At 28.8% G+C, this 12,951-nt stretch overlaps 1 pseudogene; it reads left to right on the top strand.

Moving 5' to 3' along the window:
• Positions 1-1,707: 1,707 nt before the first annotated feature.
• On the top strand, positions 1,708-10,964 carry LOC105126475 (ras-related protein Rab7-like; annotated as a pseudogene).
• The last annotated feature ends 1,987 nt before the right edge of the window (positions 10,965-12,951 follow it).

Below are 12,951 nucleotides of genomic sequence, written 5' to 3'. Positions count from 1 at the left end.
AAACATGTGTATGTACAGGTAGTTGTGATTGTGGCTCACATCTTCCCTTGGTTTTACGTCCAAGAACGGCTTAAACGCCCTCTATGGGTCGGGGATAGGCTTCCCATCCAGTTTTCTTAAAAACTGGCAAACAGGGTCTTTTTTAGTCAGATTCCCAAGACTAAGTCGATCATGTTCTTTATGAAATAGTGGCCATAAATCATGAATTGCACGATGCACATCTCCACTAGGATGCGTCTCAAGAGTCAATAGAAGATTATCTAAAGACTCCTTACTCAGGCCATCCTTAATGAATTGTATTTTATCTTCACGGTTTATAGATACCATTCCTAAAGAACGACATTGTGTATTACAAGTCCATCTAGCACATCGATGACAGACTTCTAGTCGTTTTGCACGACGTTTCTTTGCAAAAGTGCTTTTACCTGTTCCAGGCATGTGTGAAATAAAGAAATTAGAGGACTCACCTGATAATCGGACCTTTGCTTCAATCAACCAACGAATATCTTCAGGAATTCCATGATTCATTAACAATCTCAATCTTGCACATCTAGCACGGTAAATTTTTGTAATCGCATTCTGAGGCAGAGCGGGAAAATACTTTTTCAATTTTTCAAGATTAGTGTCCATTTTCAAATGAGAATTAGAAGAGAGATTCAAAGAATTGCACAAATATATACACAAATATCAGTTATTGTGGGAAACTGAAAGAACCGACTTAAGTCACGGAGTACCGTTATCCGCCATTTGACCGGGGTGAGAGAAACTAGCAAAAATCACTCAAAAAGAAACACAAAAACAATGTGAGAAAAACAAAATAATCAACCTTTATCTACAAGATCATTCAAACCAGCTGATTCATTTTCACTAGGAAAATTATCAAAGTAAGCTTTCAAACGATGTCCATTTTCCTTAAAATCATTGTCATTCATTGAATTCTCAATATCACAGGCCCCATAAGGATTGGTCCATCTTAATCTTAGCTCTTTAGGGAATGCATAGAGTTGAGAATCATAAAACAAAACTTTTTGACCAGTGTCTTTTCAATTTCAGTTCTTAAATTCATCAATCAATCTTTTCATTTATGTGATAGGCCTGCATTTAAAATGAACATTTACCACAAATTAAAGGTATCTTATATTATTAGATATATTATTATAAAACATGCTTTAGATAAGGAGTAGTTATTGATACTTTAAGTGCAAAATGATGATATAAAACCATGATAAAAATGCACTTTTAAGTACTAATCAACAATCCATTGAGTTAGGACGCTGAAAATCTATTTCTCGTCATAAGCCTTGACAATCCATTGAGTTAGGACGCCGAAAATCTATTTCTCGTCATAAGCCTTGAAGATTATTATAGTATTTTTCAATGGATCCGCCAGCTTGTTTCATCCAAGTCACATGACGACGGAGGTCATAAACTTAAGAGGTATTTGTCCCATCAAAATAAGTTGTAGCAGTAGAATGCCACACTTGTTTTGTAGTTGGAAAACGAATAAAATTAGCAACTGGGGAAGGGTCCATTGAATTAATCAGCCATCCTCTAACAATGGCATTCTCAGTTCACCATCTTCTGAATGTTAGGTCGGTTTTTGAAGGTTGAGGAAAGTCTCCATTAATATATCCCAACTTGTCTTCGCTAGAGATATACATCTCAATAACTTGGGACCATAAGAAAAAATTTGAGTCATTTAATTTGATGCCGATTGGAGTAGTTGAAGAATTAGCAGGTGGTGGTGTTGGGAGGTATGTGATCTAGAAAGAACTTCTGTCATCTTGGTCGTTAGGCTAGTAAGGATTGATTCGGTTTAGGGGTTGAGGTATTCCATTAATTCTGTTGATTCTGCCATAAAGTCTAGGTTGTTTGAGTGTTTTTTCTGGTCACAAGGTGAGTTAAGCAGAAATCCTAGGAACTTGCCACTCTGATACCATGTTAACTTTAGAAGTCTATTTATTTTATTCTTTTCTCTATTCTGCTTAACCTACATAACAGAGTACCTTTAACTTTTATACAAAGAAGGATTTTAGTTTTTCTATTCAGTATAATCTTTATTGCGGAAATAAAGATTTCCCTTAACATATGGGAATTCCTTTGTGTAACAAAGTCTTATTCTTTCTTTAATTTCTCTTCTTTGACAGCTCACGCCAACAACAACATCTTAAAAAAATAGTTGTGAATTACCTAATAAACAATTCTTTTAATTTTAGGGTCGAACATCAATTTTTTGTGAATAACCTAATCAACGAGTATTCTATTTTATGAATAAAATCTAAATTTATTGAATTGTCAAATCAACTAATCTCCTATTTTTACATACGAATACAATTATAATTTATTGAATATAAGTTTTTTTTTTTGTGAATAGCCTAATTAAAAAGTGTCATATTTTAGAGATAAACAATGAAATTTTCAAATAGCCTAATTGATGAAGCTTTTACTTTTAAGGATCAAGTTATACTGTTCACAAAATAAGATAATTGTATGAAAAAAATGAATTTTTTTAGAAAATGCATAGTAAATATAATATTTTATTTGAAATGATACTGTAAAAGTGATATTTATTTTTATTTTAAATATAATTAATTTCTTAACTGAATCTTGAAATTAAAATATAATTTAAAATATCTAATTTTCCATAATATTTAGGTGGCTACTCTATTTTTTTATATTTTTTATTTTTATTTTTTATAATCCTCATTTTATCACAAAAACTAACAATAGATCATCTTCCAAGTTATTGTTACTCCGTTTGTGGATGTCAAATCAAATTCTTTGATTTTTTTCTTTCTTTCCATCTAAAGCTTCGTAAAATAGAATTGTCGCTGCAAAAGCGGTTCATATATGTAGAAAAACCCCACGTCATTATCAACCACCGAAGGAATGTGTTGTAATATTAAGCTCAATTAATGAAAGATCTCATTTTTTTTTATGATTATCAGAGAGTGTTAATCTTTTTCAAATCATAAGATATAAACCCAACAAGTGGGAGATTAAAATAGATTACTAGTAAAAAAACAAAATTACTTCTAAAACTACAATTACTAGATCAATATTTGTTAAAAAAAAGAGAGAAGTGAAAATGCTTGACATTAATTACATTTTCCGATATATTTACTCAAACATATGTCATCAGAAATTCCCATGCGATTGCAAGCCACGTTGATTAATAACTCAAGTGTGTGCGTGTCCATATATATATATATATATATATATATATGATCAAGACAAGAGAAGCAGCTTCTATGGAATCCCATGAAGGTGTACATACACTATTAAAATATGGATCCACCACGTTTTGTTTGGGAGGGGACTGCTGATGTGAGAAACTGCAAGGAAATGTGTTTTCTATAATTAAGATTACTTACTCGACTTCAACCAAAGCCTTCATCACGTCTTTTTTTTAAGAAAAAAAATATCTTGATACAGAGGTATTGTTTATTTTTATATTTCAAAAATACTCATGAAAAAATTTAAAAATATTTTATTTTTTTAAAAAAAAATTATATTTTCATATAATTTTAAAGTTTTATTGTGGAAATGATTTTTAAAAATTAAAAAGTATTATTTTAATATATTTTAAAATTAAAAATACTTTTTAAAAATAATCATTATCATATTTTCAAAATAAATTTCAGCCATAGTTACTTTGTCTAATATGTAATTAAAGCTGGAAAACAAGAAGAAGCTGCTGTATATGACAGAAATTAATGGCCAACCCTAGCTAGTTTGGCCGACGAGTACTTCCAATAATTTGACCTTTTACAAGGGACTTCGATCGTAACGAATGAGCACTCTTTGATGTGCTAAAAGTCTACTAATTCACACATATAATAATATTTCATGAGTGATATGCAGCAAGATGAATCCAAAGAAAGTTGTGTGCCGGACAGTGAAAGCTCACCAATTCTAGAAAAAAAGTTCAGTATTGACTTGTGGCTTTACACTTTAAGTAGAAGGAAAGTAGAAGGAAGGTCATTGCTAGAGATCGAAAATGAAATGAAAAAAGCTTTATATATATGGCTGCTATCAAAGATGTTTTTGGGGTCCCTTTCACTCCTCCCATGGAAGCACTTTCCAAGAACTTATGTAATATATTTCGCACGTATAGGTTCCTGGAAAGCTAATGCTAGGCAATGTGTGGTTTCTCAATATTTATGTGGTTGATATAATTTTATTTTATTTTTAAAAATCTTAATGAATATAAATTATATATAGAATTTTATTAAATTATTAAATTAAAATAGTTTTTTATATGATATTATAGTTTTTATAATCAAGCCGTTATGAATTTGAATTTTATCATTTTTATTTATTTAATAAAAATTAAGTGTAAGATAATATAAACTTATATAAGTTTTAAATCCAAAAATCTTATATTTAAAGATATATATTAAAAAATAATATGAATTATATCTTATAATTTTATTTAATAATTTAAGTTATTAGATCGAGATGATTTTTTTTATATAAAATTATAATTTCCAAGAAATTAAATAAACAAGTTATACAAAATAAAAAAATAATTATTTATTTGTGTGGATGAAAAAATTTATTTGCGACGTAGAAAATAAATGTCGTCATATATATGAAGTCCAAAGAGTCGTGGATAATCTAGTGGAAGCCTAACATTTGTGTGTGTGGCTATAGCTAGCTAGAGCCGTGTCATTTTATCAGGTTCTACTGTGCATCTCTCAATTAATTTGTCTACAGGGAATGGCTCTCCTAGTTTCATTATATTTTCATGTTTTGGGGTTTTTTTTTTGTGTGGATTTTTTTCTTTAATTTAAATATTCATTAATTGGGATTTTGAATATTGACTTTTATTACTCGTCGTTATCTTCTTACTGATGGCTAGACTTCTCCACATTGACTTTGAAGGAATTGTCCAGGCATCTCCCCCCACTGCTCTTTTCTCACTTTTTACAGTAAATGAAACTTGTAGCATTCAATCTTGCTTCAAAAATCAGCAGTAGAAAGGCTTCTTTGTGAACACAGAGCCTGAAGTCGCCAGCAATATACGCTATTTGTGTAGATAATAGTCAAGATCAGGGTCACAGACCAATGTCTTGTAGCCTTTGACAAAGATTTATTGCAGATTCATGCATGTTGGCAAGTTGTGTCGCTACTTGTTTAGCTATTTTCCAATTACTGTGAATTATTTCAAATAATTGTAACACGTGCTAATAGAATATTGCTCCTAGAGTCAAAGAAAGGTTTCAAGTTGTTTTAATCGAGAACCCCCAAATAATTACTAGATTTAAGATTTCGATGTGCAATATCATATTCACACCTCACAAAGAATGGAGATGATTGGGTCACAATAATAAAATCAGTCCAATCTGAAAGGCCACCATACTTAGCATAAAATTAAAACTAGAAAATGGTTTAGGGTATGTTAGGCTACGAGGCTTAGCCTAAAATTAAAACTAAAAAAAGGATTAGGGTATATTTGTCAAATGCATTCTTAATCTAAAATTAGAGACATGATTATGTTTGAGTTTAGACTTTGCTCAACAATATAGAATGAGTTTATTGGATCCAAGGTTTAATTTTATATGTATGGATTAGGTTCAACCCCAACCTAGATTATTAACAATTTAATACTTAATTAAAGGATAATTTAATACCTAATTGAAGGATATACAAGTACATAAACTGCAAAGTGAAATGCTAAAGAATTCATCAAACACATGGATGTCACAAAACTTTCACTACAAAATTAAATGTAACTCAAAGGTAATTAGTAAAAAATAATATAAATGGACATACTAGAAGTAAAATGTAGTGATTTACACTTTTTTTTTTATCATTAAAAAAAAGATAAACGAAGCAATTAGTACATAAAATTAAAAAAAATAGTGAATTTATATAAAAATAAAAATTTTTGGTGAAATAACATAATTTGATCATGTTATCTTTCAAAATCATGATATTTTCTAAGTGTTAATATTTCTAAGAGTAATAAGATAGTTGTCGCACTTTATAATAGTAACATTTAATAAATATCACATTTTAAAAGCATGACATGGTCAAAATATGTTGTTTGTAGCCCAGCCGGTCGACTAGTTCAGAAAATAAAAAAAAAAATCTTAAAACTATCTCAGCAAGATTCTTGATATCTAAAGATTTGATGATTTGCATAATAACACAGTAGCTCATATAAGGAAAACGATTTTTGAAAACTCCTGTAAAAGTTTGAATGCGATCTAATAATTAAATCAAAAGTTATGGTTTTTTTGAGTTGTTATTCTAGCATAGTATGACTAGACCTTTTATTGGGTCTAAACGTGTCCCACTATATCCATATATCCATATATATATTTGTTATGTCATCCATGTAATCTATTTTAGCCAAATCATTATTTAGTTATGGTAAATTCATGCTTGATTGCTCAAAATTACCTACTACTGTAATAATATATTTAGAAGAAAAACTTTATAAAATTAAAGTTTATTTTTAAATTTATAAGTTGAACAAAGATAATTATGACTCATAAAACATATTTGAAAGAAATATTTTATAAAATTATGATTTTTATATGAAATAGTTAACTGATTAATACAACTAAATTCAACTGATTAATCGATTAAAGTAAATGATTAATACTTTTAAATCATGATATGATTAAACTATAGTATAACAATAAAAGACAAGATTGAACTAGTTTTTCAACATGATAGAGGACTAAGAAACAACAATGCTAACCATCTAGGTGGTGGCCAAGTGGTAAGAGCTTGGGATCAAGGGGTTTGCTCCCTCTGTGGTCTCAGGTTCGAATCCTTGGTTGCTTATATGATGGCCACTGGAGGCTTACATGGTCGTTAACTTCAGGGCTCGTGGGATTAGTCGTAGTGCGGATAACCTAGCCCGACACCCACGTTAATAATAAAAAAAAAAAAAAAGAACAATGCTACAAGATAAATATCAAAGTAAGTGAAATGATTTGTAACGAATAAATGGCATTGAACGTTGCAAAATCAGTGAAATAAAATGGCAATAAAATAATAAAAATCAAATAAAGTAGTACAATTTAGTGAGACTACAAGAAAAAACACAACAAACGGATTGACCAAATAAATCAATGTGGATCTACAACGAACAACGACGACGAGAAAGGAGCCTCGTGCATCAAATGAAAAATCATGAACATAGGATAATTATATAGTAACACAATAGCTTCTACAGGAAAATAATCTTTGAAAACTTCTATAAAGATTTAAATATAATTTAATAATTAAATTAAAAATTATATTATTATTCTAGCATAATATAACCAGATCTTTTCTTGGACCTAAACATGTTTTATTATGTCCATAAATATATTTGTTATATCATCTATGTAATTTATTTGAGGTAAATTATTATTTAGTTATGGTAAATTCATGCTTGATTGCTCAAAATTACCTACTACTGTAATAATATATTTGGAAGAAATTTTTTATAAAATTAAAGTTTATTTTTAAATTTATAAGTTGAACAAAGACAATTATAACTTATAAAACATATTTAAAAAAAATATTTCATAAAATTATAGTTTTATATGAAATAGTTAATCAATTAATACAACTAAATTCAACTCATCAATCAATTAAAGTAGAAGATTAAAATTCTACCATGTCATACTTTTAAATCATGATATGATTAAACTATAGTATAACAAAAAAAGACAACATTGAACTAGTTTTTCAACATGGTAGAGGACTAAGAAACATCAATGCTACAAGATAAATATCAAATTAAGTGATTTGATTTGTAACGAATAAATGGCATTGAACGTTGCAAAAGCAGTGAAATAAAATGGCAATAAAATAATAAAAATCAAATAAAGTAGTACAATTTAGTGAGACTACAAGAAAAAACACAACAAACGGATTGACCAAATAAATCAATGTGGATCTACAACGAACAACGACGACGAGAAAGGAGCCTCGTGCATCAAATGAAAAATCATGAACATAGGATAATTATATAGTAACACAATAGCTTCTACAGGAAAATAATCTTTGAAAACTTCTATAAAGATTTAAATATAATTTAATAATTAAATTAAAAATTATATTATTATTCTAGCATAATATAACCAGATCTTTTCTTGGACCTAAACATGTTTTATTATGTCCATAAATATATTTGTTATATCATCTATGTAATTTATTTGAGGTAAATTATTATTTAGTTATGGTAAATTCATGCTTGATTGCTCAAAATTACCTACTACTGTAATAATATATTTGGAAGAAATTTTTTATAAAATTAAAGTTTATTTTTAAATTTATAAGTTGAACAAAGACAATTATCAATGCTACGAGATAAATATCATACTAAGTGATTTGATTTGTAACGAATAAATGGCATTGAACGTTGCAAAAGCAGTGAAATAAAATGGCAATAAAATAATAAAAATCAAATAAAGTAGTACAATTTAGTGAGACTACAAGAAAAAACACAACAACGGAGTGACCAAATAGATCAATGTGGATCTACATCGAACAACGACGACGAGAAAGGAGCCTCGTGCATCAAATGAACAATCATGAACAGAGGATAAAGAAGAATAGCATCCAATATGTATTTTAGAAATATACCATTGAAAAAGATATTCAAAACATTCAACCTAACCAAGGTTAGAATCCTATGAAGAACACGTTCCTTCAAAAGAAAAGAAAAAAATCAAACTAAGACATGTACCCGTAAAAAAAAAAAACATGAATAATGAATTAAAAAAAGGGGGGTGTTGATTAAAAACAATACATTTTTTCCCTTGATTTAAATCAATGGAATTCTTGGGAATGTTTATTTTAATTGTTCTAATTTTTTATGCAAATAACAATGCCACTAAGATATTTTTTTAATCAAATTAAAAAAAGAAATACATGAATGAGAAAATATAGGTTTGGTTAAAAAAATATGTTTTCTCTAGAATTAAAATTATCAAAATTCTTACTAATATTTATTTTAATTATCTTAGAATTAAATAAAAACAAGTTTTAAATAAGACCACGTAGCATCATGCCGGCATGCTAACTAGTCTCCATTACATAGTGGTAATTATAATTTTTCAAATTCTTTTTCAATGATTATGAGAAACTCCATTTAGTTTTCTATTTTTCATTCTTGTCATATTTACCTTAAGCACATGTCTGGCAAGAAAAACACCATACTAGTGCACCTTGGTATGCAATGCCCATGTTTTGCTCACAAGGGATGAGTTGTAATGGAGTGCCAGGGACAACAATACTGAAACATTACTGGTAAATCGTGGTGCTTTCCATTTGTGTTCTTGCTGCCTGCAGACACAATTGCTGCTGATTTTGTCACGAAGGAATTGCAGATTGACGACAAGCGGGTCACTCTGCAAGTGAGTGAAGAATCATCATTCAATTCTATGTGAAATAAAAAGGAAAATATTTTGCAAGCTATAATAGCTGATATAGTGTATTTTATATGTGTTCAAGCCAGATATGGGACACAGCAGGGCAGGAGAGGTTTCAGGGTTTAGGCCCGGCATTTTACAGAGGGGCTGATTGCTGTGTTCTTGTACATGATGTAAATGTATAGAAATCATTTGAAACACTTAACAATTGGCATAAAGAATTCCTCAAACAGGTATTGGAAACGTTTATTACCTTGATCTATTCCATTTTTTCCTTTCTTTGTATTGGGGATCCTTGAATTGTTTATCAGTATAAAATTCTAGGTTTGCACATTAGCACTACCAGACAATTAAGCAACAGGTTTATTATTAATTATGACCATGGCAGGCTGAATTTAGCGTTTGTCCAATTCCACATTTCGACGATTAAGCAGCATTTATCGCTTGTCATTTATCGAGATTAACAAGTAATCTTTAGCTTAAGGTGTCAAATGACACTTGATGCTGGAAATTGCAGTGTCCCTAAGGATGGCAAATGGCATGTCATTACTGTACTAAAGCAGCATTGCAATCCCAAGTTCAATTAGATTTATAGAACTTAAAAGTTAAACCCAAAGAGATTTCAAGGGAAACCGCTTGAACTGTGAAGATCTGCAGTTTTGTGTTTACATCAGCACTGTAACAGAATAATTTCACATGCTGAAAGCCTGTAGCAGAAATCCATATTCGTTTATTTATGCACTGATGTCTGATGACAATTTTCAATCCCTTTAATCCTTTTGTATTTCAATGTATCTCAGGCCGATCCAGATGATCCTCATGCATTTCCTTTTATATTACTGGGAAACAAAATCGACCTAGATGGTGGTGGAAGCAGCCGAATGGCGTAGATGCATGCTAAGCTCAACATCAATGTTATCAATTATTCCTCTTCTCTTCTCTCTAAAAATACATCAAATAAACCATTTATGTGCAGGTTTCAGAGAAAAAAGCCAGAGAATGGTGTGCTTCCATGGAAGGTGTACGATGCTTTGAGACCTCAGCAAAAGAGGATTGCAACGTTGATAAAGCATTTCTTTGTGATGCAAAAACTGCACTAGAAGAAGAACATGAACACGAACATGACATAGAAGTATACCCGTGGACTCGTTAACTGTTAACAGCAATTCCCGTTACCCTTTCTGTTAACTACTAATTACATCAACTTTAACAGAGAAGTTTTTGTGCAGACTTTTTCAGGACATGTGAATGATCATAGAATCCTTTACTGCAGTGCCTCACCTATAAACAAACTACCATAAATTTGAGAAATCTTCAATAATGTGCGTTCCAAAAGATTCAATTAAACTCGCGGTTTGTGATTCACTATCGCATCTATAGATTCACGTTCTTGAACTTTTTATATTTGATTAATTGGGCCAAATCAAATAGTTTTCTTCCCTCAGAATTTTTCACCTTCCATCTCCTTCATTGCTAAATCTCAGCTAGTGATGATAATTTGCATTATAACTTTACAGTTACTTCCAGGGTATATCAGAAACTGTTTCAGAAACTGAGCAAAGAGGAGGTTGTGCATGTTGAAGTTGGCTGCGAAAGGATTAAACGTCTGAAAATTCAATTTGTTCGATTCTCTTATAATTTCTTTGTTAAGATGCTCTTCGTTAGAGATTGAGAGGTGTTTTCAATGTTTGTATCTTATGTATGTTAAAAAAAATAAAAGATAAATAAAACAAAAGAGGGCTCCGCATCTCATGCATCCACACAATCACATTTTAGTGAAATTCCAATTTTAAACCTGTATTAGTGAAATTCCTATTTTAAAACTGTATAAAAATATTGTTATGATTATTTTTTAAATTATTTTTTATTTAAAAATATATTAAAATAATATTTTTTATTTTTAAAAAATTATTTTTTACATAAGTACATCAAAATAATCTAAAAAAACCATCAAAATAATCTAAAAATATCAAAAAAATTAATTTGAAATAAAAAAATAAAAAAATTTAAATTTTTTTAAAATACTTTTAAAATACGAAAATAAACTTGGTTAACTTACTTGCTCATACAAATATATTTAGTAAAATTAATATTTTACTCCTGAAAAATAAATTTATTTAATTTGATCAATTTATCTGGTCTTTTTTCAAAAACACTTTTAAAATAAAAAAATAAACTTGGTTAACTTACTTGGTCCATACAATCATATTTAGTGAAATTACTATTTTACTTCTAAAAAATAAATTTATTTAATTTGGTCAATTTATTTGGTCTGGGGTAGAAAAGTTTTTTTCATAAAACTCATTGGTTATTATAATAAAGAACAGGATTAATTAAATTACACAGTGCAATAACTATATTGCACTTGAAAACAAAAAAACATTAAACTTAAGTAAGAGGTTTTTTAGTTTTGACTTAATTTTAACATAATTAAATTACTGTATTACCCTTGAAATTTAAAAACCTATTCCTTTAATTTAAAGGTTCTTTTTGTTTTTTACATTAGATTATTTGGTAGTTATCAAATGTCATTAGAAGCAATGGGGTAATTTGATAAATAAACAAATTTTAAAAACAAATTAGAGGTGCCTAAACAGTGTCCACAAGATTTGAACAATACATGTGGTGCAATTTAATGGTTGAAACCTTGCTTTTAGAATTACAATCAAAGCGTCTTGACATACTCTCCATATACAAAGGGTGTATGTGGAATAATTATTAACAATTTTATACTTGAAGCCTTTTCTCTTTTTTTTTCTTCTTCTCGTCGATGTTCATATAAATCTTTCAAAAAATTAAATCAGCCATGAGATTTATTATCATTAAAATTTTATCTATATTCTTTTATTATAATTTTTTTTAGAATAATTTATAAAATTAAAAAAAAAAAATCAATTTCATCTCTCATAAATTTTTTAACTATTAGGTTTGATTAATATTTGTTATATTTAAGGTGGTTTTTTAAATTTTATTTTTTATATAATTTCATCCTTCCTGAGTTATTTTTTCCTATCAAGTCTAATCTTTTTTTTTTATTATTGCTATATTTTTACCATGAATTTTATTTTAGATTGATTTTTTACTATTTTATTCTTTAATATTTAATTGGCAGGGTATTTAGCTTTTTATTTTAGCCCAGGATCTAAAATTTAATGGATTATAGGTTTAAGAGATTAATTCAAGTTTACAAGATTCATCCAGGCATGCTTGATTTTTTTATTATTATTTTCTAGGAATTAGTTATTTTTTATTCACTTTCTATGATATTTTTTTGTTATTTTAAAAATAACACGAGTTAATTTTTTTTTTCTTTGTTAAATTTAGCTTTTTTAAAAATAACACGAATTAACTTATTTTTTTATTAAATCACATAAATTTATTCCATCCTCCCTAACATTTAATTGGTCGGGTGTTTAGTTTATTTGTTGAGCATAGGGTCTAGAATTTAACCGTTCGTGGGCTTGAAAGATTAACCTAGGTTAATAAGGTTTACCTAAGCTTACATGATTTTTTTATTTTTAAGCTCTTCTTTCTTTGTTTCATCCTATAGCATTTTGTTGTTTTTTTA

The sequence above is a fragment of the Populus euphratica genome, unplaced genomic scaffold (genome assembly GCF_000495115.2).
Source record: "Populus euphratica unplaced genomic scaffold, PopEup_1.0 scaffold78.1, whole genome shotgun sequence".
In the NCBI taxonomy this organism is placed as follows: domain Eukaryota; kingdom Viridiplantae; phylum Streptophyta; class Magnoliopsida; order Malpighiales; family Salicaceae; genus Populus; species Populus euphratica.
Note: the sequence above shows the minus strand (reverse complement) of the source record. Positions and strands in the feature narration are given on the sequence as shown.